The sequence below is a fragment of the Crinia signifera genome, chromosome 4 (genome assembly GCF_055691185.1).
Source record: "Crinia signifera chromosome 4, ASM5569118v1, whole genome shotgun sequence".
Lineage (NCBI taxonomy): Eukaryota > Metazoa > Chordata > Amphibia > Anura > Myobatrachidae > Crinia > Crinia signifera.
The window spans coordinates 268,924,647-268,949,960 of NC_139220.1; the positions used below are offsets into that span (position 1 = coordinate 268,924,647).

The 25,314-nt window shown below is 49.8% G+C and overlaps 1 protein-coding gene across 3 annotated transcripts in view; it reads left to right on the forward strand.

The window, feature by feature from the left end:
* The window catches only part of ADD2 (adducin 2), a 105,389-nt gene that overhangs the window by 17,544 nt on the left and 62,531 nt on the right, over positions 1 to 25,314 (forward strand). Inside the window, exon 1 of one of the 3 annotated variants that reach the window (XM_083184519.1) lies at positions 9,719 to 9,833. The exons of the other annotated variants lie outside the window; for them this stretch is intronic. The gene's annotated coding sequence lies outside the window, so the exon portion shown is untranslated. Of the gene's footprint in view, positions 1 to 9,718; positions 9,834 to 25,314 lie in introns of those variants that run through there. 3 annotated transcript variants of the gene reach the window in all.

Below are 25,314 nucleotides of genomic sequence, written 5' to 3' on the forward strand. Positions count from 1 at the left end.
AACTGCCTCCCCGCAGCCTAATCGTAACCCTCCACCTAGTGCCTAACCTAACCCTTCCGCAACCCAAGTATAAAGCATCGGGATCCTTGATATTGAACATTGGGATGCCGCTGTTGGGATTGTGTGAGTCAGTATATTTACTACGTCTGCTGCTGCTGCTGCGAACACTTCTGTGTTCTGATGTACAAACCTTATACAATCCGGTCAGTGCCCGTGCCTGCTAAGATGTTCGGAAAGACAATAGTCACTTTTTATTCTGTTAATATTTTATCTTCGAGCTTCTGCTGCATGTGAGAAAATCATTGTCTCTTACATTTGTATTCAGCTGAGCAGGTACAAACAACAAGCATTGTCTGCAGCTCACAGGAGAGGAATGCTGTGACACTAAATACATGCTTGTGTTGTAACTCACAATCTTCATTTGCTCTGTAATTGAATGTATAGAGAATAGCTATACATATTGGCCCTTATTCTGGTTGACTCGCTCGGATGTGAATTTGCATCCTTGCGAGTCACTCAAACCCGCCTTGCAAATGGAAGCATTTCATGGGCGTTCTCCCTGCAAATACGGGTGGGACGCAGTGTGCTGCGGGCAGGCAGCTGACATCACATGACATCAGTTGATCGCCCCAGGAGCCCGCAAATATAAGTCAGTCTCCAATCTTGATGATTTCTCCTGCTGCGGGCACATGGGAGGGGATGTGTTTTCATAACCCATCCCCTTACATGGTTGCTAGGGGTTACAGATCTTCGTAGCTTACAGAGTCCACCAGAATCAGGCCCATTATGTACATACAGTACTGTAGGCTTAACCTACTACCCTTTAAACTGGGACATGCATGAATTATACACTCTGGTGCTGGCTGACTTCAAGCCTGTATTTCACCTGATTTGAATCCATGAAGCTGCCCACGCACGCTAAGATTGATGACAACCTGATGTGGGTGCCCGCGGGTCATTCATCGGGCCTACTGATCCCATGTCCGGGCACCGGTATCCAGGGACGGATTTGCCACTAGGCCCGTGAGGCACGGGCCTAGGGGCCGCACAAATTAAGGGCGGCAGGCAGCCAGGACCCGTCCCCCAGCTCCTGTCTCCCCTTACAGCCGCCGGGTTATAGCATGTGTCCAAGACCGGCATCCTGCCTGTCCCTGCCCGGGATTGTGCCACCCCAGCGCCGGGCACCGCACGCGTGAAGCCCACTCACACTCGTCACAGAGCGCTGTCACTCCTGTGGAAGTTGCTTATTGCGGGGCAGAGCGTACTGTTATACATTGCTCCCTGCTTCTGCCTTCTTCTAACTTCTCTCCTCCCTCCTTGCCGGCATCGGTAGCCCTGCTCAGCAACAGACGCCCCATGTCAGGAGGACGGGCAGAGGAGCTTCGCCGGTGGTCCCCGGCATCCATCCAGCATCCCAGTGGCCTCCCCCAGTGCCCCTCGGGCAGGCACAGGATTGTGGGGGAGATTCTCTAAGAATCTCCGCCCCCCTTCGCATACTTAATTATCGCATATGTTGTAACATATGCGATAATTAAGGCAAAGGACAGCTCTTGCGTTAAGAGCTGTCCTTTGCGGTGGGAGTCGCCGGGTCGCAGTAGGTCCCGGCGGCTCCCCCCTCCCTCACACACCCAGCGCTGCTGCACCGGGCTCTCCTCCTCCCTGCACCCGGAAGAGGATCAGTGCAGGGAGGAGGTCACAGGTCCGGGCAGCACTGCGCTGTGCTGCCCGGACACAGGTGAGGGGGCGATGCGGGGCGGCAGGGGGTCGGTGGAGGGATGCGGTAGAAGCCCATTGGCTTCTATGGGGCATCGCCAGATTTTTCTGGCGATGCCCCCCGCCGCGTTAACCCGGCTGGGGATGCTTACAGCATCCCAAAATGCGGTAAAAACCCCGATAACGGGGTTTTTACCGCATTCCTTGTTTAGAGAATCTCCCCCTGTGTGTGGCCGGCAGCCTCGGCCTGTCAGGGGGCGCTGCTGGGTGTGTGTACCGCTACTGCTGCTGGCGGGGGAATGACAGGGGGAGTGACAGCGGTCACACAGCACAGGCTGCGGCGGCTACAGCGGCTGCGGGAGCAGGTGAAGAGGCTGTCCGGCCAAGTGGAGACGCTGAGGGGGGGACTAAAGTGTGGTGCCTAGGGGCGGCCTGACCCCGAAATCCGGCCCTGCCTGCACCGCACGCACCTCCGCCACACATCCGCAGTCACCCCCACTGCTTGCACAGAGATATAAATGCCGTTGTCAAAATAATATACTGAAACTATTACAAAGTACAATGTGTACATACTTCAAGGGCCATAGAGAGTGGCTGGGCCCAGGTACAGCGGGGGTGATATGATATTACAAAAAAAACAACAGGAAAAATAGCACTCAAAGGGCAGTGCTATGTGCAGGCCTCTCTGTCAGTGCTACCCACCTCCTCCCCTTACTCCCAACACCACAGATGTGTTGAATACGCTGTTATGTCTGTTCACATTGTCCCGTATAGTGCTCCTTGGTCACATTATGCATCCTCACTGCTCCCTACCTCCCTATGTTCACAGATCTATACCCCCCAACTGTCCCGATTTCAGTGGGACAGTCATGGATATTTTTATGACTATCCCGCTGTCTTACCAACAAGCATCAGGGTCCGGCGGTGGGGGAGGCAGTTGGGAGACGCCCTGTTACAGCGTATTTTCTCGGAGACACCGGGAACAGGGAGAATGGTAGCAGCTCACAGAGTGTTGGCCATGTCCCAATAGTAACAGGAGGCGTGGACTGTGGGGGTGTCATTCCCATGAAACCATGCCCCTTTTAGGTGAGGCCACTCCTCCTTTGCGGGCACCAGTGCAGCTTTGTCGCGTAGGCCGACTATCCAGGCTACAAAGTAGGGATGTATGTGGATCCTGGACTTGCAGGCAGCAGCAGGATCTGTGAAGAAGCATCTTGTACACTGTGCACCTTGCCCCCACATTGGACATCTTGCCATTCATTCGGGATATGGTCGACATACATTAGGTCGACAACTAAAGGTTGACAGGGCTTAGGTCAACACATAAAATAGGTCAACAGGCCAAAGATCAACAGGGTTGGAAGCTCGAAACACGTATTAGATCGACAATGGGTAGGTCAACATAAATTTTTCCAATTTAAAAAAAAAAAAACAAGCGGCATTTCATACCCTACCATCTACTAGGGTGTGCAGTGAGGATAGAATAGTGTGCCGAGCATAGCAAGGCACGGTGGCCAAAGCATGGCGAGCGCAGAGTTACACTGATACGGTGTCCATGTTGACTTACGTCGACGTAGACATGAAAAAAACATGTCAACCTGCTGACTGGCGACCTAATGCTGTCACGTCGACCTAATGCTTGTGCCAACCTTCCCACCCTGTCGACCTTAGGCCTGATGACCTATTTCATGTGCCAACCTAAGCCCTGTCGTTAGTGGTTGACCTAATGTATGTCGACCTAGCCACCATACCTTTTTCGGCAATCTGTGGCCGAAATAACAGTCAGTTTAGACTGATTTTTATTACCAAAGGGGAAAGAAACCATTTGATTGTGTGCGACCATTAAATGATTTCCCTCCCGTTCAGCCGCATGCGCGGGGATTTGTTCGCGTACACATCTGTGCGCGTGGAAGCACAGGGATTCGGGCAACGGTTCCACGCGAACCTGTTCCCTAGGCTGCAAACATATGCAGCCTAGCGAACAGGTTTGAATCAGGCCCATAGTGTGTACAAAAAAAACACTGCCAGACCTGCTTCAGTGACCCCAGCGGAACCCAGTACGAGAATAGGCTGTTTGCAGACCAGGAGGCAGCAGACTAATATCATTTGGGGAAGCAGAGTGGAAAATTACATTGTATGGGAACTTTTAGATCCATTAAGAGACCATTATGTATAAATAAGTTGTATTGATTTAATTTAAGGTGTTAAATTGTACAATTTAAGCACTAAAGCTAATGGGAAAACAACAGAAGCTGAACACGACTATTACCTAATACAGGCTTACATGCAAAGCCTACATTATATTGTCATGTGCAGCATAAGCTGTATGGGGATGCAGTCAATTTGCCGGCGGTCGGGATCCCGGCGGTCGGAATCCCGACCGCCGAAATCCCGAAACTTTCTCCCTCCGTGGGTGTCCACGACACCCATAGAGGGAGAATAAAATAGCGTGCTGAGCGTAGCGAGGCACCGGGCCCGCTGCGTGGCGAGCGCAGCGAGACCGCAAGGGGGGGGCGCTCCACGTCCCCCCCATTTCAGGATTTCGGCGGTCGGGATTCCAGTGTCGGGATTCCGACCGCCGGCATTACATATCGGATCCGCTGTATGGGAGGGATACACACATGGGAACGCCCATGAAACGCTGGGCGTTCCCATGGGTGCAACCGCACGCCACCGCACCATTTCTCCTAACCTGGGAGAAGATGCCGGTGTGCCGCCTTCTAGTGGCAGGGCTGGGCTCTCCCATCATGATGCCCAGTGGTTTGTGGATCCAAGATTTGTGTAATTTTGGCCAGCACCCTCCATACCTAGTCACCATAACTAGTATTTTCTCCCCATCCTCCCTCGGTACTAGGAGATTAAGCCATTATTCAAGGTGTGTGGGGCACTATGAGAAAATCTGAGTTTTGTGGAACTTCCAGGAGAGTATGGAGAGCATGCATGTATGTATGTACTAGGTGCACTAGGACTGTATAATCCAACTTTATGTGAATACTGCGTCTACCTGAACATGTCCCGTCACATACCAGTTCCATCTAAATGTAGATGTCGGGGAAAATTTACTAAGAATCTCGTGTACGAACAGGTAAGACGGGGTTCGGTCATAATCGGTCCAAAAATACGATCTGAGAATATGCAAGTTTACTAACTTGCCGTATTCTCAGGATTCTGATTTTCCGATGCCGATGTCCTTCGTATTTGGCTGACGAATTTCCCTAGTAGCCAAATACGGATAAGTCAGTCAAATCTGCGCAATGCTTCTACACAAGCATAACCAGCCCTGGGCTGTTTGAGCCAGTCCTGATTTCTCGAATACCAGGAAAAAAAGAAGTAGGAGTTCCCTGTATTCACAAAACCAGCACAGGGCTCTTGGACCGTTCCTGGTTACAAAAATATGGCCCCATTACCATATGGGAATGCATATGGAAGTGACTTGAAAGTCACTTTTATATGCGTGTTCCTTCCACGTCTTTTGATGGTCGGCGAGGCTGCGAATTCGCTGCCTTGCGAATCAACCAAAATTACCCCATAGGCTTACTTTCGCAGAATGCCAGGTCACTGCAGGACCCGGCAGCCAATCAGGAAGCACCACGTTGGCAGTGTTCCACTGATTGACTGAGCTCCGCTGACTTTTCTTCTCTTTCTATTTAGAACAAGGTTGCCTACCTGACCCTCTCCTTCAGGGAGAAAATGATCTGTTCCTGGACTTCCCTGGTAAAGTATGATTGCCACCACCTGTGGTGAAACGCCTTTCTTATCAATCACCTAGCTCACACAGGTGATGGCAATCATACATTACCAGGGAAGTCCAGGAACAGAGTATTTTCTCCCGCATGGAGAGGGTCAGGTAGGCAAGTATGGACTAAGCACAGTACAAAATTGTTCTCAAAATGGGCAAAACCATGTACTTGTGTAACATGTATAGAGAGAGTTAGATTTTTGTGAGTTTTTTTTTCTGTGCAGAGTAAATACTGTCTGCATTATTTTTACACTGCAATTTAGATTTCAGTTTCAACACACCCAAATTTAACTATCTCTGCACATGTTACATCTGCCCCACCTGCAGTGCACATGGTTTTGCTTATTTTGAGAACAAATTTATACTGTGATCAGATTTGAATAAGGTATCAGGCACTTTATCACTTCTCCCTTATCACTGCTTCATACATCTACCGTGTATGTTTGTGTATGTATGGAATGATGCATCGGTTTCCTGTCCAAAATAAATGTTAATAAACTGCCAGAGCTTATCCTTACCTGACAAAGAACCTTGTTCTGGTTTATTCGTTCGCATGCATAGTCGCTCGCACGCAGGCATGAGAAATGTATGCCCATAACACATGCGAACGTGGAGAGCCGGCCTTAGGCATAGGCAAACTAGGCAATTGCCTAGGGCAGGCCTGGCCAACCTGTGGCTCTCCAGATGTTGTGAAACTACAAATGCCATCATGCCTTGCCACAGTTTTGCTATAAGGGAGTGTTAAAACTGTGTCAATGCATGCTGGGATTTGTAGTTTCACAACATCTGGAGAGCCACAGGTTGGCCTATCCTGGCCTAGGGCATTTGGAATGCCTAGGGGCATCAGCAGCTTCTGCTGATTAAAAAGATATGCAGCATGCCTATATTCTGTGTGTGAGTGAGGCTGTATCTGCATATGAAATAGTGTATTCATGGAAATCACTGTAACATGGCATTCCGTATGCAGGTAGAGCCACAGTTGCACACAGAATATATTCATGCCACATATCATTTTAATCATCGGAAGCTCCTTGTGTGTGCTGGGCATAACAATACAAATAAGACGAATTTTCAGCAAAAAATGCACCCAACGTTAGCAGAACTGGCCAGGAGCTGCATGGCTTATTGAGTCAAGATGTATGAGGAAACATCTTTATCCAAGCAGAGGCAGAGGTCACAGTGTTAGCGGCTGTGCGAGTGCTGTCTGCGGGTGGGTTGGTTGTGCAATAGTGTTCAGCATATGTGTAAGGGGCATTATGTGTGTCATGTATAAATCCATTAATAATTTGCGACATATGTGTAACAGGTATTATGTGTGTCATGTGTATAAGGGCATTAATAATGTGCAACATATGTGTAAGGGGCATTATGTGTGTCATGTGTATGAAGGGCATTAATAAAGGTTGGCATAATGCGTTATAAGGACATTAATGATGTATTGTGTAAGGGGCATTACTGTGTGGTATTATAAAGGGTACAGAGAGAAAGGTGTAGGGGGTACAAATTACCCAGGCCAAAGTCTGATGGGAGGGCCCAGTGGGGGCCCCAGGCCCCCTCCCCTTAAGTGACAGCAGCAGCTGCAGCTCTTCTCCTCTGCCCAGCACACACTGCTTTGTACTGGGTTGCAGTGTGGCCATGGAGGTGCTTAAAATACAATATTTTCTCAGGATTTTTTTCTAAGGGTATAGAATGTGAATAATGTGAGGAGTAAGGTAAAGTGGTTCTACTGTGTGATGTAACGTGAATAAGGGACACCATCGCATGATATAATGTGAATAAAGGTGCACTACTGTGTGGAATTTGAATTGGGGGTACTATTGTGTGGCCATGCCCCTTCCCAGCAAGAACACACCCCTGTTTGGGCTGCGTACCGAATGTGTGCCCTGTTTCTATTTAAAATATTGTGGGTAGGAGCACCAAAATGATGACTGGGAAAGGGGAGCAGGGTCAGAGGCTAGTGGCGGTGCTAGGGGGCACCAGCCAATATCTTGCCTAGGGCGTCATTTAGGTTAGGGCCGGCTCTGCAAACGTGAGGATTCACAATGGTAGCCAAAGAGGAGTAAACTCAAAAGTATCCGTACACTTGCGTGCTCCAACACATTGCTGTGTCAGCAAGATCATTTATTCACAACCCCAACAATACGCACACAGTCAACCCATTCTCAACCCATTCGTTAATCACATGATTTGACTCATTCCATTGTGTTTATTGGAACAAATTTACAAATCTTAACATAAATAAAGCTGTGTACACACGGAGCAATACATTGCTCAGCAATCCTATTGCTCAGTGTCCCGTTTTCATCTGCGACCAGAGCTGGTCGCAGATGAAAATGTCACACTGCCGGGAGAAGAGGCAGGGGAAGTCGCTGGTCGAAGGAGCATGCTCCTCCGACCAGCGACCATTCATGGGCTGAAAATGGTAGTGCGCACCCAGCGATTTATCACTGGTGCACACTCCAATCGCTGGCAATATGGTTGCTCAGTGGCCATATTGCCAGCGAAAAGTGTACTGTGTGTACACAGCTTAAGAGCCATTAAAAAGACTGACGCAAGTGTGGTTTAAACAAATGACACATATATGTGGGTTGTGAGAGTGTATAGGTTTAAGATGTTTTGCACAATGATTGTTAGTCATTATAGCGATTTTAGTAATCATGTTTCCAAATGAAAGTGTCCACATGCAGACAGTAACAGTTTGCAAAGCGAATGATATTAAGGTGTTACATACACACACATATATATATATATATATATATATATATATATATATATATATATATACAGGGCTATTTTTCAGTAGGCTCCAGCAGGAACTGTGTCCCTTATTCTAGTTCACTCTTTCTGACAAAATATTTCTTAGATGGACAAAACCATGTGCACTGCAGGTGAGGCAGGTGTTACTTGTGCAGAGATAATTAGATTTGGGTGGGGTTTTACACCTGCCTCACCTGCAGTCCACATGGTTTTGTCCATCTAAGAAATATTTTGTCAGAAAGAGTGAACTAGAATAATGGCCACATTTCCTGCTGGAGCCTGCTGAAAAATAGCCCTATATGGGCAGAACTTAAAGGTGTGATCCAGTCAGCCCCCTGCCACCCCTTCTGCGATTGCTGGTGAGCAACATACAACTCTTCCAGCTTCACTAGGAAGCAGGCAGGATGCGGGAGAGTGGCATAATCTTCCCGGTCTGCGGGTGACTATGCCAAAAATCGTGAGCCTCCTGTAGCTTCCGAGACGGTTAGCAAGCAAGGTGTATGTGTGCGTGTTTGCAGTGGTGTAAATAGATATATGTAGGCCCCATAGTGAACATTTTTAAGAACCCATATTTACCACCCATTGATGAAAAATGTATATAGCACATGTTACTTTGACAGGAAAGGTGGGCCCCTCTCAGCTCTGGGCCCCATAGCAGTTTGTGTGTGTGTGTGTTTGTGTGTGTGTGTGTGTGTGTGTGTGTGTGTTTGTGTATATGTATATATATATATATATATATATATATATATATTTTTTTTTTTACACAAACAGGGTGATATACAGTATACAGATGTAGCCCCTGTCATCTTTGCTCGGTGCCCGCCAGAGCCTCATCTCTGGCGAGCGCCGGCGGACAGGGACTACATTGAACTGGGACGCGTGTGCGTCCCAATCTTTCGGCGGTGGGGCAGCGGCATCCTGCCCGTTTCTGCTTCCAGAAGACGGGCAGGGTTAGGGGGGGTTAGGGCGGCGACGGGGACCCAGGGGGGAGCTCCATTGCCACGGGGTGCGTGAGCGTCTCATGTGCGCGCGCCCCCTGGCGGGAGCTGCCGGCTGGGGGGGACTGGCAAAAATTTCGCCAGCCCCTGCCTGGATGAGCCAGGCTCCATCTGTACAGTGGATTTGAATGTGTTGTGGTAAAAACCAAAGGGAGAGGACAGCTTGCACATATGTTGTTAATGCCATATGTGACAATGCGTGATAGTATGTGTGTGTGTCATATGTTTGTAGCTCCTGCGTAGATTATATATAATTATTTTATTTATACTGTATAGGGATAATTGTCCAGAGGAGCCATACTCCTATCAATTTATTTATCTCCATTGCTTTTGTCTTTTCTTATGTTAGATTTTGCTTTTTAAGATTCTCATTGGGGAAGGGTGAATGTATAAAATGTGGGTGATGTGGGAAGTGAGTTTATCTCATGCAAACAGCCATCTGTCCTCGCTCTGTCATCAGATAACAGGACAGATCCTTAGCAGAGCTGTGACTGTGCTTTGCCTGCCGTGGAAACAGCACATCACCCCATGGGACAGTCATCTAAACCCAAGACAGGTTGTCAGGATCGCAAGGTCCCTGATTCCTGAGCCCTTTGCCTTTCAGTGCCACCTGATATCCGCACTCAGTGAGTAACTGCTTGATGCACGAAGAACCAGCAAATGACTGAGTGCTGCTCTACACACATAGTTGCCTACCCTCCTGCATTCTGCAGGAGACTCCCTGAAATAGCAGCAATCTCCCTCTCTCACTCATTAGTCTAGCAATCTCCCTCATTTCACCTAGCCCACATTACACTGTTACATTTTTGGGAAAAAAAGAATGAGATAGATACATTTACATAGAATCATCTGCACCATTTCCCAGCACTTTACCAAGTATAGTAGCTGTTACTAACTGCTTTGGGGCTCATCTACATTTGGATATAAATAATTTTCAAAGATTCCTCTCAGATGTAGCAGTACACAGCCACGTTTCTAGGGGCCACTTTCACAATCTCTCCTTATATGGAACTAGCCACGCCCCTTTGGGTGGAGCATAACACGTCGCTGTGAAAAATTCTACTACGAACTATAATCTCCCTGAAACTAGTTTCCAAAAGTAGGCAAGTATGTCTACACAAGGCTTACTGTTCCATGAAGTTGTCCTGGCATTTTGTACAGTGTGTGGGCTCAGAATATCTGTCTTTGGGCCAGATGCACTAAGCTTCAAAAGTGATCAAATGGAGAGTGATAAACAGCCAGCCAATCAGCTCCTGTCTGACATTTTTCAAACACAGTCTGTGACATGACAGGTAGGCGCTGATTGGCTGGTTGTTTATCACTCTCCATTTTATCACTTTTGAAGCTTAGTGCATCTGGCCTCTTGTATGGGGTGTGGATCATTAGGTCACCAGCAAGTTGGTTGACAGTCATTAGGTTGACATGCAGGAAGGTCGACACAAGTCTAAGTCGACATGGATTAGATCGGCAGGGTCATAAGGTCGACATGGGGTTTTTCACATTTTTCTTTGTCCCGAATGTCGACACAGTCAACATGGACACTGAAACATAGCGTCATGCTTCGGGCATGGTGCCTCGCTACGCTCAGCACACTATTTTATTCTCCCAACACGCCCTATGGTAGGGCATGAAATATCACCTGTCGGCACATGTCAGCTCAAAAGAAACTGTAAAAATAGTATGTCAAACTTTTGACTGTCGACCTAACCCATGTCAACGTAATGACCCTGTCGCCCTTCCTGCATGTCGAACTAGATTCATGTCGACCTAAATGCATGTCTAATGGTGTCGACCTAAGGACTGTCGACCAAGATGTTGGTGACCTAATGACCGTATCCCTTTGTATGACACGTTCACTCCTTTGATAGTCTCCACTGCGCTTTGTCGTATTCTCATTTATTACAGGTCTTAAATCTTCTGCCATTTTGGTGCTATATAAAGTAAGTATACTACTGATTTGATCATGATTATTGTGTTTTTATAAAACCTGTATCACGCTATTTTTGTTGGTTTTATATGTGCTATTGTAGTAGCGGATTAAGGGGGTTATTCAGACAGGAAGCCACCATTTGTGGGTGTCACCCGGCCGTTTTCTGGGGGTGTCAGGGAAATTGCAAGTGTACCCAGGCATTTTCAGTGAGGATCTGTGGCGTCAGCTACGGCCTCGGTCATCAGCAGAGTAGGTTATGGGTTATGCACAGACTGCCCAGACTACAGCCTGGGAAACTTATTCAATGGTAAGTTGCAAATGGACGCAACAACAACAACAAAAAAAAAAAAACACGGTTTTCGGGAATATTTTGGTTTTGGGAATAGGGAGACTCAACCTGTAGTGATATACATCTCCCTTCCTGCAGTGCCTAAAAAGTTCTTGGGGCACTGAAGGGATCCCTGAAGAGTCTGTTATGTAACATGGCATGTGAACATTGTTATTCATTTGTTCCCTTGAGAACATGTGGAATCATTTAGGTTAAAGTAAGTTTGGTTATAGTATGGAAACTTTCATTTATATTTGTAAATGTGTGCAAACTGTCTTTTTATACTCTATCATCTTGCATTTTGACTCTTTTTTTAATGACTGCCCAATGCCTTTTGGCAGTGGGCAGACAAAGGGGGGTATTCAATGCTGGCTGATATTTCCTATACTCACAAATATCTGCCAGGAGTTTTCAGGCATCGCAATCAGGCTTGGTGTGTCTCTAGACTCTAACACCTGTTGCACCATTGACCGCTGTACCAGCCCCCTGCTATGTGCAGATTCTCCGTCACAGTGAGGTATCCCATCTCCTTTTGTCCGCGAGTCTAACCTCTCAGTCACTGCCTAATATATTTTTAAGACCCTGCATCACACAAGCGAGTTTATGCTCACAGGCTCTGAACACATTCTGTACGCAGTGCAAATATCTCAGCTATGACCAACATCGGCAGTGTGTCAGACTCCGAATCAGGCCCATAAGCTCTAAACCTCTGCTCTATGGGCCTTATTCTGGTTCACTCCTTCTGGCAAATTCCTTCTTAGATGGACAAAACCATATGCACGGCAGGTGGGGCAGATGTTACTTGTGCAGAGAGAGTTAGATTTGGGTGGGGTTTTACTTCAAAGTGAGATCTATATTGCAGTGTAATAATAAAGCAGTCAGTATTTTCCCGGCACAGAAACAAAATAACTCACTCAAATCGAATTCTCTCTGCACATTTTACATCTGCCTCCGTGCAGTGCACATGGTTTTGTCCATCTAAGAAGGAATTTGTCAGAAGGAGTGAACCAGAATAAGGCCCACTGTTCTTACAGATCTATATTTGGACGCGCACCTGGAGCCAGACGGCAATTGACAGCCCAGGGCTCTAGAGAGACATTCGGCAAATGTTATGAATAGTTCAATCATTTCTGCACAGCAATTATTATTAGGATGTTGCGCGATACATCGCCTCAAAAAAACTGTCTGTTCTGGCTTTTATTGGCTGGGATAGGATGTGTGCTGAGCAAACTGTGCTGGCCAGTGTTCTCTGCTGCATTTAGGGCCTTATTCTGGTTCACTCTTTCTGACAAAATCCTTCTTAGATGCACTAAACCATGTGCACTGCAGGGGGGCAGATGTAAAATGTGCAGAGAGAATTAGAATTAGGCCCCTAGTTAGGCAATGGTGGCGCATGAGACAGCATATGGCCATAGATCGGGGGCGTACACACGGAGCGATCTGCGCTTTAATCTCTAAGCGATCTAGTGAGATCACTTAGAAATAGGGCTGAAATCGCCCTTTGTGTATACCCCTTATAAAATTATAAACATATTTTGGAAATCTAAAAAAAAAAACATTGAAAGTGTACCACAATATCATAAGAATAGGGGGAATTTGTTTTTGTTTTTTTTATTTAACCCTTTGAGTGCCAAGTGAATTTGTCAAAATAAGTGTGAAAATTGCAAAGTGAACATTTTTATTTATCATAATGACCTGTAATGTTCACCTTATACAGGAAATATAATCTTTTTTTTTACAAAGCAATTTTTTATTTGAATTTAAATAACAAATGTGAGCGACGCTGGCATTCTTAGCCAATATTTTGAACATCTCTCACAGAGGTGTTGGATCTTAAAGGGTAAACCAATGCATAGAAAAAAATGATTAATTGGTTACAAACACATGCATACCGATTAGCGTAAAGGGCTGCCATTTGTGGTGAGTATGATCAGGCCGAGCCTCTCCCTGCTCTTCCGCTGTGCTTGAAATGTTGTAAACAATTTGGCTGGGGCTGGGATACTGTGACATTGGTAACATGTATGAGTGTTACAGCTGAGCTGCTGGGTTCATCTGGAGTAGCCTCTGTGCCTTGGCTTAGCAGTAATAGGTGTGTTAGGTTGGCAGCAGTAGTTTCCCTTATGCTTTGTGTAAGGATGCAGTGAACGAGCTGTGCAAGCATCCATCCTCCTGTCTAACTGTATCCTAGCAACCCCAGAGATGCTGCAGCCCTGCACAGGCGGAGGTGGTGGAAGAATAAGGAATGGGAATTGTGCACAAGTAACCGATTCGCTGCCGCACGGAATATGAACATGTCCCCATCTTTGTGCTGTCTCCTTATCAGTTCAGTGCTATCAATTTGGAAGGATTATTAATGCAAAATTTCATCATCAGTCTTTGTGTTTCATCTAGAATTGGATTTTTGACCTGGTTACCAAGTGGACGGCTAGCATATTGCATAGGCTTCTTAAAATACACATATTAAAGGGACCCTAACCTGAATATTTTAAATATACAGTAGGAGGGTGACTTTTACATTAGTGCAGTGGTTCCCAAACTGTGTGCCTAGGCTCCCTGGGGTGCCTCAGGACACTTGCAGGGGTGCCTTGGGTTGGTGGACCAACCCAAGGCTGAGCGTTTCCACTGCTGCCTTATGCCAATCTTATGATGGTGATAGCATATAGGGGGATATTCAGACCTGCACAGCGAGCAGCGAATATACGCAGCCTAGTGAGCAAATCTGAATTACCCCATAGCCTATGGACCACTATATCAGGCAATAGATCCAGAGGAGCCTGTGTCTTAGCAAGGGCATAACTTTTCGAAAAATGCACATTGCGCTATACATGCACCGTAGGCCCCTAATGTTTTGAAGTAACAGGCCATTGGTAAAGAGCAAACGTTTGCATGACATAGCTGCACCTAAATTGCAGAGGATGCTGCTGTATTGTCCCAATAGGTGTTGTGCTTTAGTAAGTATTAGACTGGGTATGTACTGTAGCTCACTATGTAATATCTTGGTTACTAGGGAGATGTTGGGCATTGTATTGTGGTGGGCATGTGGCTGATGAGTTTGCACACAGCTGCATCTTGGGGGCATGGGACAAAACTGACACCACAATCAGGATTTAAAAAGGGAGAGTTTTAAAATCAGGGATGCGGACAGTCAATATGAAGAAGGTTTTCATACCCTAAGTCTTGGAGTCAGCCGGCTGAGGTCCCTGGAGGCTACAGGGGCTGCTGGCATCTTGGGAGTTGATCCAACATGAGTACCAGGTACTGGTACCGGGCAGAGAGCTATTTTGCATTTAGTACCAATTGCACCATCCTGTGATGGCGAATGTATACACAGCTGCGGATTGGGTATAGGTGAAAACTGGAACTGGACAGGACCTTGGAACACCGGGCCGGACAGGCTCCATTAATCAATTTCTGTCATTCCAGAGCTTGTAGTGTCCGGTCCGGGGGATGCCTGTCTGGAGTGTGTTCTGTCTGTGGGGACTGCCTGTGACACCTGTCACCAGGGAGATGAGAGGAGTGAGAGAATAAAGCCTGGAAATAAATGTGTTTGGAGTCCTGCGCTAAAGACAAGTTGAATAATGTAGAAATGAGCAGGGTGTGATGAAAAGATAAATGCAATTTATTCAGCACATAACATACACATGAATCCAATGCGCATGATATTTTATAAAATAATAATAGGTAAGGGAAGATGGAAACAAATGTACCATGTATTGCTGTAAACAAAAACAAAAAAATGACAAATAACCACTGCACCTAAAGAGGTGTCTATGACCTGATAATGTGCTTAAAAAGAAAGTAAAATGTGGGCTAACAATATGGGAAAGCTGTACACATGAAGTACAGAGTCCAGAGTAAGTGGTCACAAGAGTCCAGCACAGATGGTTGATAGGGTAAATGAGAAAGTCACGTGAGTCATGGAAAGTGATTGAGTGTCACCAGGGGCCGGCGTCCCTAGCACACCCGGTGGTGCACTGCACACTTACCTGATAACCGGTGTCCCCTCCATTCTCGACCGTCCCTCGCCGCCTTGCTTCTGGTTCCTCCGCTGGCGCCCGCACCAACGTGCAGGACCTCCAGTTGTAGCACCACGTCGCTTCTACACTGACACATGCGACTTCCAGGTCCCTCTGTGAGGCGTTCGCTGGGAGCGCCGTGTAAGTGGAGTGACGTGCGCTCAACTCCAGAACGGGGGAGGAGACTTGGGTGAAGGTGTAACGTCTGCTGTGGCTCCAATGCGTATCGACCTCTGAGAGGTCTTCTTCAGGGAGTAAGAGAGAATGGTCCGGGCATGTAGCAAAAATGGTCCGGACCACACAGGGAGGATGTAATCTCCCCTTCCCCGAACATTGCAAGAACAAAACATGAAACTGGAACAAGAGCGTAACTACCATAGGTGCAGGGAGTGCAGCTGTTATGGGGCCCATAGCTGAAAAGGGCCCACCTTTCCTGTCACAGTTACATTGTGTCATATACAGTTTTTAGCATTGGGTGGTAGATAGGGGCCCTTAAAAACTTTTATTATGGGGCCTATAACTATATAGTTACGCCACTGAACTGGAAAGTACAACAGTGACAATAAATAAATAAAAAAAACACCAGTATCAACATATATAAGGAATCATCATAACCGCATATAACATTGCTAGTAACAATTTAGAAAACCATAATTGCCTACTTGCTCACTGCCTTTTCCGGGAGAAGGCAGCCAGCTAATACCCCTTTTACACCAAAACGCCGGGTCGCACAGGGCTTTTTTAGACCCAGGTTCAAGCCGGGTGCGACCCGGCGTTTAGTGCAATTTACACCGGGCGGACAGCCCGGCCCGCACCCCCCCCCCCCTTCACCCCCTGGTGCTTGGAGATGACAGGATGATGTCATCTCCAAGCGCCAATCACCGCCGCCGGACCGGAACGCTGCTGGGGGCAGTCCAGCACTAAGGTAAGCTGCTGGGCTGCCCCCAGTCACCGCGCGCAACCCCCCCCCCCCCCGCCGTCGCACAGGAGGTGAATGGATGCCGCACACAGGCATCCGTTCACCTCCCTCCCCCGCCGCTGCTGCTGTCTGCAGAGTATAGCAGACAGCAGCGCCGGCTGTCAGTGTCAGGCTGACAACCCGTCCAACCTGCGGACGCTGCGGTCCGCAGGTTGGACGTTCCCCATTCATGTAAATGGGAGCCGGGTCATCCGACCCGGCGTTTCCATTTACACCACCCTCTACCCAGGTCCTAGCCGTGTTCTACCCAGGTCAGGACCTGGGTAGAAGTCCCGTGTAAAGGGACACAGCGTTAGGGATTTACACCGCCGAAGATCCGGGTCTGAACCGCCGTTGACCTGGATTTTTTGGCGGTGTAAAAGGGGTATTAGTGAGGCAGGGGGCAGGGCCGCTGCTGCGAGTGGAAAGGGGGCGTGGTGGGGCAGAGGCAGACTGCCTTGTGGGCATGTCCAAAGCGGGCAGGTCATTTAGCCCCGCCCCCCACGTGGAATGCCGGTATTTCAGGCATTACACTGCGGTGGGCGGCGCTAAAATGATGCGATTCGTGGAATCTGACCCACAGACCCCCGTTGAGAGGGCGGGTTCCTGGGAGTCGGACAGCTTTCCGGCAGGGTTGCCCCCCTTCCTGGGAGGCTGGGAGGGGGACCCGATTTCTGGGACCCTCCCGGCCATTCCAGGAGGGTTGGCAACCCTGATTTAGACAGCAATCATATAGAAGAGTGGTAAGGAAGGAAGGATATGAGGTTGGAAGAGGGAGGAGATACGGGTAAGAGAGAGAGGGCGAGATGTATTGAGCCTCGATAAGCGATAAAATGGAGAGTGATAAACCTCCAAGCAATCAGCTCTTACCGGTCATTTTTCAAACACAGCCTGTGACATGGCAGTTAGAAGCTAATTGGCTGGTGGTTTATCACTCTCCATGTTATTACTTTTCAAGCGTCATACATCTGGCCCAGAGAAGGGGAAGGGGAGGAGTGTCTCTGCTGATGCTACACCCTAAGAACCATGGAGATCAAACTAAGGCATTTACATACAATGAGCGGGGCTAACTATGTCAATAAGTGTATGGAAAGTATAAACATCCTAGCACCTCATGTGTGTGTACCTCTAGCATGTTAAACCTTAACTTAATTTATCTTAACATTAAACCTGAAATAAGGATTCGGAGACATAGGTTTGGCAGAAACTGTTAGCTGATTTATTATTTGAATATTTAAGCTAGTTTTTGATTTGTTTTAACTAATTTAAATAAATGGTGGCCAAGAAAGAACGGCTACTAAACTAAACTCCACCACCAAACTCAGCATACGTAATCAAACTACCCTACCAAGCGGTATCCACTCGACCTACTACATTGACTACCACCCAGCCAGGTGGTCTCGCTGCCCCCGAGCGGGAGATCGAGCGAAAGGCCTTAGTCAATGAATAGGCGAGCGCACCGAAAACAATCTATATACGTTGCATAAACGGGTAATGAAGGCTAATAAACTATTAACCTGGCGTTCTTTCCCGCCAAGGCATGAACCCTGATCCCAGGGTACAGCCCCGCCACCAGTCTAAGACACCCTAGCAACCACCAGAAGCAGATCCTCCAGAAACATAAACAGCCCCTCTGAAACTAAATGAACCCCATCAGGCCTATACAGGTGACGGCACTTAAACTTAATCCGAGTATGAGGTATAACAGCACCGCCGGCCGTTAAAACCCACCTTGTAACAGCCGAATTAAGCTTCTGTCTGGCCTCGTCAACCGCCTTAGCATCTCTGGCCCCTCTCCAACAGATACGAGGCACAATAAAAGACCACACTAACGTACAGTGTGGCCAGGCTGCACAAATGGCCTCCAGATCACTCAGGATCTGGGCCCGCAATCTCAATTGGGACATTTTCCCGAGGTCGTTGCCACCGAGATGAAGCACCAGGACTTCGGGCACACCAAACCTGCGAACATTCACCATAAGGATTGACTTCAGGGCGCCCCAAGTCATTCCCCTAACACCCAACCACCTAATGGATTGGGAGCAAGGAAACTCAGGCCCCCCACCCCCCAGAGGCAACCAACCTAGCAGCCCAATAGATAAAGGAGTGACCCACTACCCACACCTTTAACCTATCGTACCCCACACCTATAAAGGAGAAGAAAAAAGAAGCCATTAGTACGGTTGAATTGTTATGAAGGGACGTGGTATTGTACTAGAGGATCTGCCAAAAAAGAAAAAAAGGTACTCTTTACCTAGCACGGCGCCCACGATCTTGATCGTGGGCATCGTGAGGTAAAAAATCGCGTCGGTCGCGTCGTATGCGGGCTAAAGATGCCCGGACGCGACGCGATGTCCACGATTTCCCATTGAAAACCATGTTAAACATGGACATCGTGTCGGTCGCGGCCGGCCATAAATGTGCACACGATGGTCGCGACGTGATGCCCACGATTTGCCATAGGAATCAATGTTAAAAGGCCCGATGGACACGATTTTCATGTTAAATGGTTGAATGGACCCGATTTTACCATAGGAAACAATGTTAAATGGGCCTTAGAGCCCAAATACTTACCCTGAACTCTGAAATGGCCCCCCCAATTGTTTACGCCACCCCACGATCAACGTCAACCCGAAGCGTGGCGAGCCCGCGAGGGGCGGCGGTACGCGTCCTCCGACCTTTTCATACCCCCACTATCCACGTCGGCGTGGAGTTGAGAATAGAATAGTGTGGCGAGCGCAGCGAGCCACCGAGCCCGAAGCGTGGCGAGGGGACGCGGATACCTGTGAAGCCCGCGAGGGGACGCGTATAGCTGTGAAGGTATCCGCGGGGCTCGCTGCGCTCGCCACGCTTCGGGCTCGGTGGCTCGCTGCGCTCGCCACACTATTCTATTCTCAACTCCACGCCGACGTGGATAGTGGGGGTATGAAAAGGTCGGAGGACGCGTACCGCCGCCCCTCGCGGCCTCGCTGCGCTCGCCACGCTTCGGGTTGACGTTGATCGTGGGGTGGCGTAAACAATTGGGGGGGCCATTTCAGAGTTCAGGGTAAGTATTTGGGCTCTAAGGCCCATTTAACATTGTTTGCTATGGTAACATCGGGTCCATTCAGCCATTTAACATGAAAATCGTGTCCATCGGGCCTTTTAACATTGATTCCTATGGCAAATCGTGGGCATCGCGTCGCGGCCATCGTGTGCACATTTATGGCCGGCCGCGACGCGACCGACGCGATTTCCATGTTTAACATGGTTTTCAATGGGAAATCGCGGGCATCGCGTCGGTCGCGTCGCAGCCAGACATAAATGTACCCGCGATGCCCGCGATGGGCGCCGTGATAGGTAAAGAGTACCGAAAAAAAATTTAGATTCTGATTGAGGCACATATTGGTGCCGGAGACATGCTTCAATCACAATTGAAGCCATACCAGGACACAAAAGGGAAGAGCCACATACAATTGGGGGTAACAAATACGTGGAAGGGGAATGCGGAATGAAAGGTGTACTCGGCCGGAGAAAAAATGACTGGACCTGCTGAGGGACTCTTAATTAAGACTATAGCCGAATTAAAAGGTCAATTCAGTCCGTCAGGTCAGGCAAAAAGCGAGAAAACTCTGGGCGCTGGCCCAACAGCAGAGCGTAGCTAATCCCCAAGTAGGACAAGGGTAGGGGTAACAAAGGATCATTCAGCATCCAAACAAGACAGCACAGCGCCCTCAGGGCAGGAGGTGAGGCCTAATATATTTCTTATAGCTAGCAGAGCGCCACCTCCCTAAGGCCTTAATGTCCCCAATAGATCGCCCGGCCACAGCAGCAGATGTGGCCGCCCCAATGCGAAAGGAATGGGTACCAAACTCCCGAGGGGAGAGACCCATCCCTGCCAAACAGTGACGCAACATCCAGCAAAACTGATAAAGAGTCACCGGGGACTCATTATAATGCAAGAGCCAAGAGCCCTCGCGGGGCGACCGCACTAATACATACTGCGAGGCAAGAGCCACCGGGCAGACCCCCTCCGGACTCACGGGCGCTAATGATACCCATCTACCCCTAGCCGCTTGATCTGTTTTGGACCGCCTAAGCCTTACCCATAGTGTCCCAGAATCTAAACGCACATCTGACAGCAAAAGGACTGCTTCCCTGGTCTTAGCCGGTGCCACAATTTTAGATACCCGGAAAGCCCCATGGAATGCCAAAGAAAAGGCCAGGTGAAATAAGAGGGTCTCGTATACTGAGTCAGCGCAGCGACCCACCCCATTCATCAGGGCCGGGAGCATGGAAGCATCTATTGGACGCCGGGCGTCCGGGGGGACTGGGGAAACACAGGACCAGCCCTTCATTGCTCTGGTAACTAAGAAACTTTTTGTGTAGTCAGGGTAGCCCTTAAGCCTACAGAAAAAGGATATTCCTGCTAAATAGCGGGACGCCACTGCCCTGGACCTGCCAGAGCTGTACAAATGCCACAAGAAGGACGACAAGCGCTTGTACCCCTGCCTACCTGCACGCATGGCCCCTCCAGAGAACTCCTCCAACTCTGTCCAGGCCTGCCGATATGTCCTAAGGGTAGCAGGCGCCAGGGAGGACTCAGCTAACCCCTCTATTCCGGCCCGATCACCTGCCAAACAGAAGAGGGGCAGGGAACCCCCACAGAGTCAGCATCAGGGTCTAGTTCCCGAAAGCGTTGCCACTGGAAGCGAGAAAGGGCATCAGCCACCTCGTTCTCGACCCCGGGCACGTGTCGTGCCCTGAACAATATGTTGAAGCGCAAACATTGAAGAAACAGATGGCTCAACACGCGCAACACAACAAGCGACTTGGCCCTCTGGTTGTTAATGGCATGAACCGCCCCTAAATTATCACACCAGAAAAGCAGACTCCTGTTTGCCAGACGAGGCCCCCAGATTTCCATGGAAACCATAATGGGGAACAACTCCAACAGCAGCAAGTCACGCATCAGGCCCGACTCAAACCAACCAGGGGGCCAAGGAGCAACACACCAGCTACCAGCTAAAAAACAACCGAAACCAGTGGAACCTGTGGCATCAGTGAACAACTGCAACTGAAGATTGTCCACTACCGGAGCCAACCAGATCCGCACACCGTTAAAATGCTGGAGGAATGCAGCCCAGACCTCCAGGTCTCACCTGATCTAGCTCGACAGGTGAACTAGGTGATGCGCTCTGGCCACCCCAGCAGTGGCACGTTCCAACTTCCTACAAAACAACCTGCCCATAGGGATAACTTTGCAGGCGAAATTTCGTGACCTTATCCAGTGGCAGCGAGCAAAGCCCCTGCACTGAGTCAATCTGAATCCCCAGAAAGGAAAGGCACGTGACAGGGCCCTCCGTTTTCTCTTCCGCAATCGGAACCCCGAATTGATGGAAAAGAGAACGGATATTTTCTAGGATGGCCACACAACGGGTGGACCCAGCCGGCCCCACACACAGAAAGTCATCGAGGTAATGAGCGATCCTGCTCTCCCCTGACGACTGCTCCACACACCAATGCAAAAAGGTACTGAACCTTTCAAAAAAGGCACAGGATACTGAACACCCCATCGGCAAGCATTTGTCGATGAAATACTCCTCTCCTATGCGAAAGCCCATTAACCTGAAAGCATTGGGGTGCAATTGGAGCAGCCGGAACGCGGACTCAACATCGTTCTTAGCCATAAGGGCCCCTGCGCCGTACGACCTAACCATAGCCAGGGCGTCGTCAAATGACTGATAAGCCACTGAATAGCACGCTTCTGGGATGGCGTCATTGACAGAGAAACCCGCAGGGTAAGACAGATGTTGAATTAGGCGAAATTTGCCAGGGACCTTCTTGGGCACGACTCCTACGGGGGAGATAACCAAGCCATCAACTGGGGGCTGATCGAAAGGGCCAGCCATACGCCCCAACTGTAACTCTTTGTCCACTTTATCCCTTAACACTTCAGGGAGTGAACGAGCAGACTGCAGGTTTCTGAAGGAGCCCCCTCTAACTACGCCCTGAACTGGCAACTGGAACCCCTGACTAAAACCCTGAAACAAAAACTCTGCAGTCGCCCTATCTGCGTATCGGCTAAGCCAGCCGGCCATCGCCTCGACCCTAACCGGGGTATGAGCCCTATCGAGGGTTCCCGGAGGAACCCGCCTTGGAGGAGGAACCTGCGCCCGCCCCTCTACCGGGGCGGCCCCCCTGAAAGCAATTGGAGGCTGGGTGGTTCCCGGAACAATTGATGAAGACATGTTTAAACCTGCATTTCTGTCCCAGCTGGCAAGAGGAGTTGTTATAGGCATAACACTTCGCCTGTCCTGTTCACGCAGGCCTGGCCCCAGGGGCAGGACGTTGCGCCTGTGGGGTGCCCGGTGAAACCCTGGGAGCAGTGGAGGGGGCCGCGGCTACCGCTGTAGCTACACCCTCGATTGCACTCAGATGGACCCTGACCACTTCCATCCACACCTCCACATCTTTACACGCCAGGTCCAATATGTGCAAGCAATCCTGCTTGCGTCGGAACTGCTCATCGTAAGTACGCCAAGCAGTGCCCCCATACTTGAGGTGCATGTCATGGACCATATGGATGTACCTTATGACATTCATATGCTCCTCTGGCCTGTCCTCCAGGTAGCAGGCCGCGAAGACGCAGAAACATGCCAGCTAATTATCGTAGGAGCGGTACGCCTCCGCCCCTATCCCCCCTTTACCCTTTGCCTCTTTAAACACCTTTTTGGACTCCTCCGTAAGGCTAAACACATCCACAAAATCTCCTTTCTGAATTTTTACCCTACAGCTCTCTCTAAGGCCCCTCAACACTGCCGTGTAGTCACAGTGCACCACCCCGGGAAGGTTACGCCTCTTGCGTTCCCTACGTGATAAGGCCGCTTTCTTCCTCCGTTTTGTCCCCTGCGCCACGCGCCCTGCGGCCTTCTTAGCATACTTGGCGGCCCGCTTGCGGGCCTTCGCCGCGCTGCCGTGGTCAGACCCACTGGCGGAAGAAGAGGTGGATCGGGTACCCTGGGAACTGCCTGAAGACCCCCCAGAAGCAGACCCTTCCCCGTCCTCATCTGAGGCCTCACCTGCCTACGCTGGCTGAGCAGCCCAGGTATCATTGTCCGTGTCGGCATCGTCAGCCGTGTCGACCTCCTCATCGACAACATCGTCGACATCGGGGAAGTCCTCCTCCATGGCCGTATCATGCTCATCTGGGACGGGGGCTGAGCGGCCTGAGGCCCGGCGTGAGGGACCCCGCCTACTGGCCCGCCGTGGGGTGGAATCAACGGTATTGGGGTTACGGGCAGACCTCCCCCCCAGCACCGCTACTGCGTCCCCCATATCCTGGATGGCCCGCATGAACTGGGAGCAGCCCCGGGTGACACCCCTACTGGCCGAAGCAAGTGACCTCCCACTAGCACCGTCACCCCTCGCGTCCCGGAGCCAGAGCCCCAGCAACCGAGGACCAAGCAGCAGAGAGGGCCTCAGGGTCAAAGGCCATGTCGGCAGATCCCACCGCAGGGCCCCGACCAGTCCTCCGACCGTGTCGACCCCCGCGGGCGGAGCTACTGCCCCGAGCATGTCCAGAACGCCCAGGACCCCCCTCCGCAGCGTCACCCCCGGCAAGCCAGGACCTATTGCCCAGCAAGGTGGGCATATATGGCCTCGGGGACCCCGTGGGGAATCCCTCGCTATTCCCAGATACCGCCGTGCCCCCACACCTCCCCGTGCCCTAGCTGGCGTGCGCGCAAGCAATGCCCTCCGAGCCCCAGCAGCAGGCTGGGTGCTCTGAATGAGGCCCCTATCAAGCAGAGGAGACTCGCTCCTCTGGGACCCCGCCGATTCACCCCTCCCGGGACCCCCCCGCCGACTCCTAGCAGGGGCTGGGGGAGCTAAGGCAGCATTAGGCCCCCGCCCACCCGCAGACGCGGCTCCACGCCGCCCACCAGCCGACTCGGAGGAGGCTGCAGCCGCACCCGCAGCCCGGGGGCTGGGGCTAGCAGACACAGCCCTCCTCACACACCGACCTGCAGGAGGCGCGGACGCCGTTGCCGCGGGCGACCGCGGCGGCGGGCAGCTGGGCATCCTCAGCAAAACGGACAGGCAGCCTGGCATAACGCCGTGGGCGTGGGGACCGTGAGGACATGCTAGCAGTGGGAAAGGTGCTTAAATTAGGACAAGTGGGAGCTCAAGGGAGAAACGTCCACTCACCAAAATCTCAGCAGGAAAGAGAGGAAGACTCCTCCCTTTCCTGACCCCATACTCAGCTAGCTCTGCCATTCCCAAGCACCTTATTGGATCCCCGAGTCACATGCTCCCTAATGGTCACACACACAGCCTGGGATGTTTAACCCATTCCATGCCTAGTGCTGGCATTACATTAATCAAAACACTAGAAACTATATATAGGTCAGTGAGAAATAGATCAAAACAAAAGGAATGAAAGTCAAGAGGGCAAGTGGAAACCATACAGTACTGTAAGTAAGTAAATTTTATTTATATAGCGCACTTTCTCCAACAGAACTCAAGGCGCTTTAAAGACATTTAAAAAACAATGCACATAATACAGAGGATGTTGGTAGTATAGTAACAGACAAGTCACAGACAAAAGAAACCCTTGAGCACACAGTTAGCATAAAGCACAATTGGTGCAGCATTTTCCATGTTCCATGGGTTGTGTACTCCACCCTGACAGGGTACCAGGTGCGGCAGCCATTTTAGGCGCTCTGCGTAGGATTACCCTGGGTGGAGTAGATTACCCCTAAAAGAAATTACCCAAAATGGGTGATTTCAGTGTATACTCAGGTCCATGTATTTTTCATCTCATCCACAAGTTCACCAGATGCAGCAGCCATATTGGGCGCACTACAAAGGTTACACTGTAGGAGGAGAGTCATAC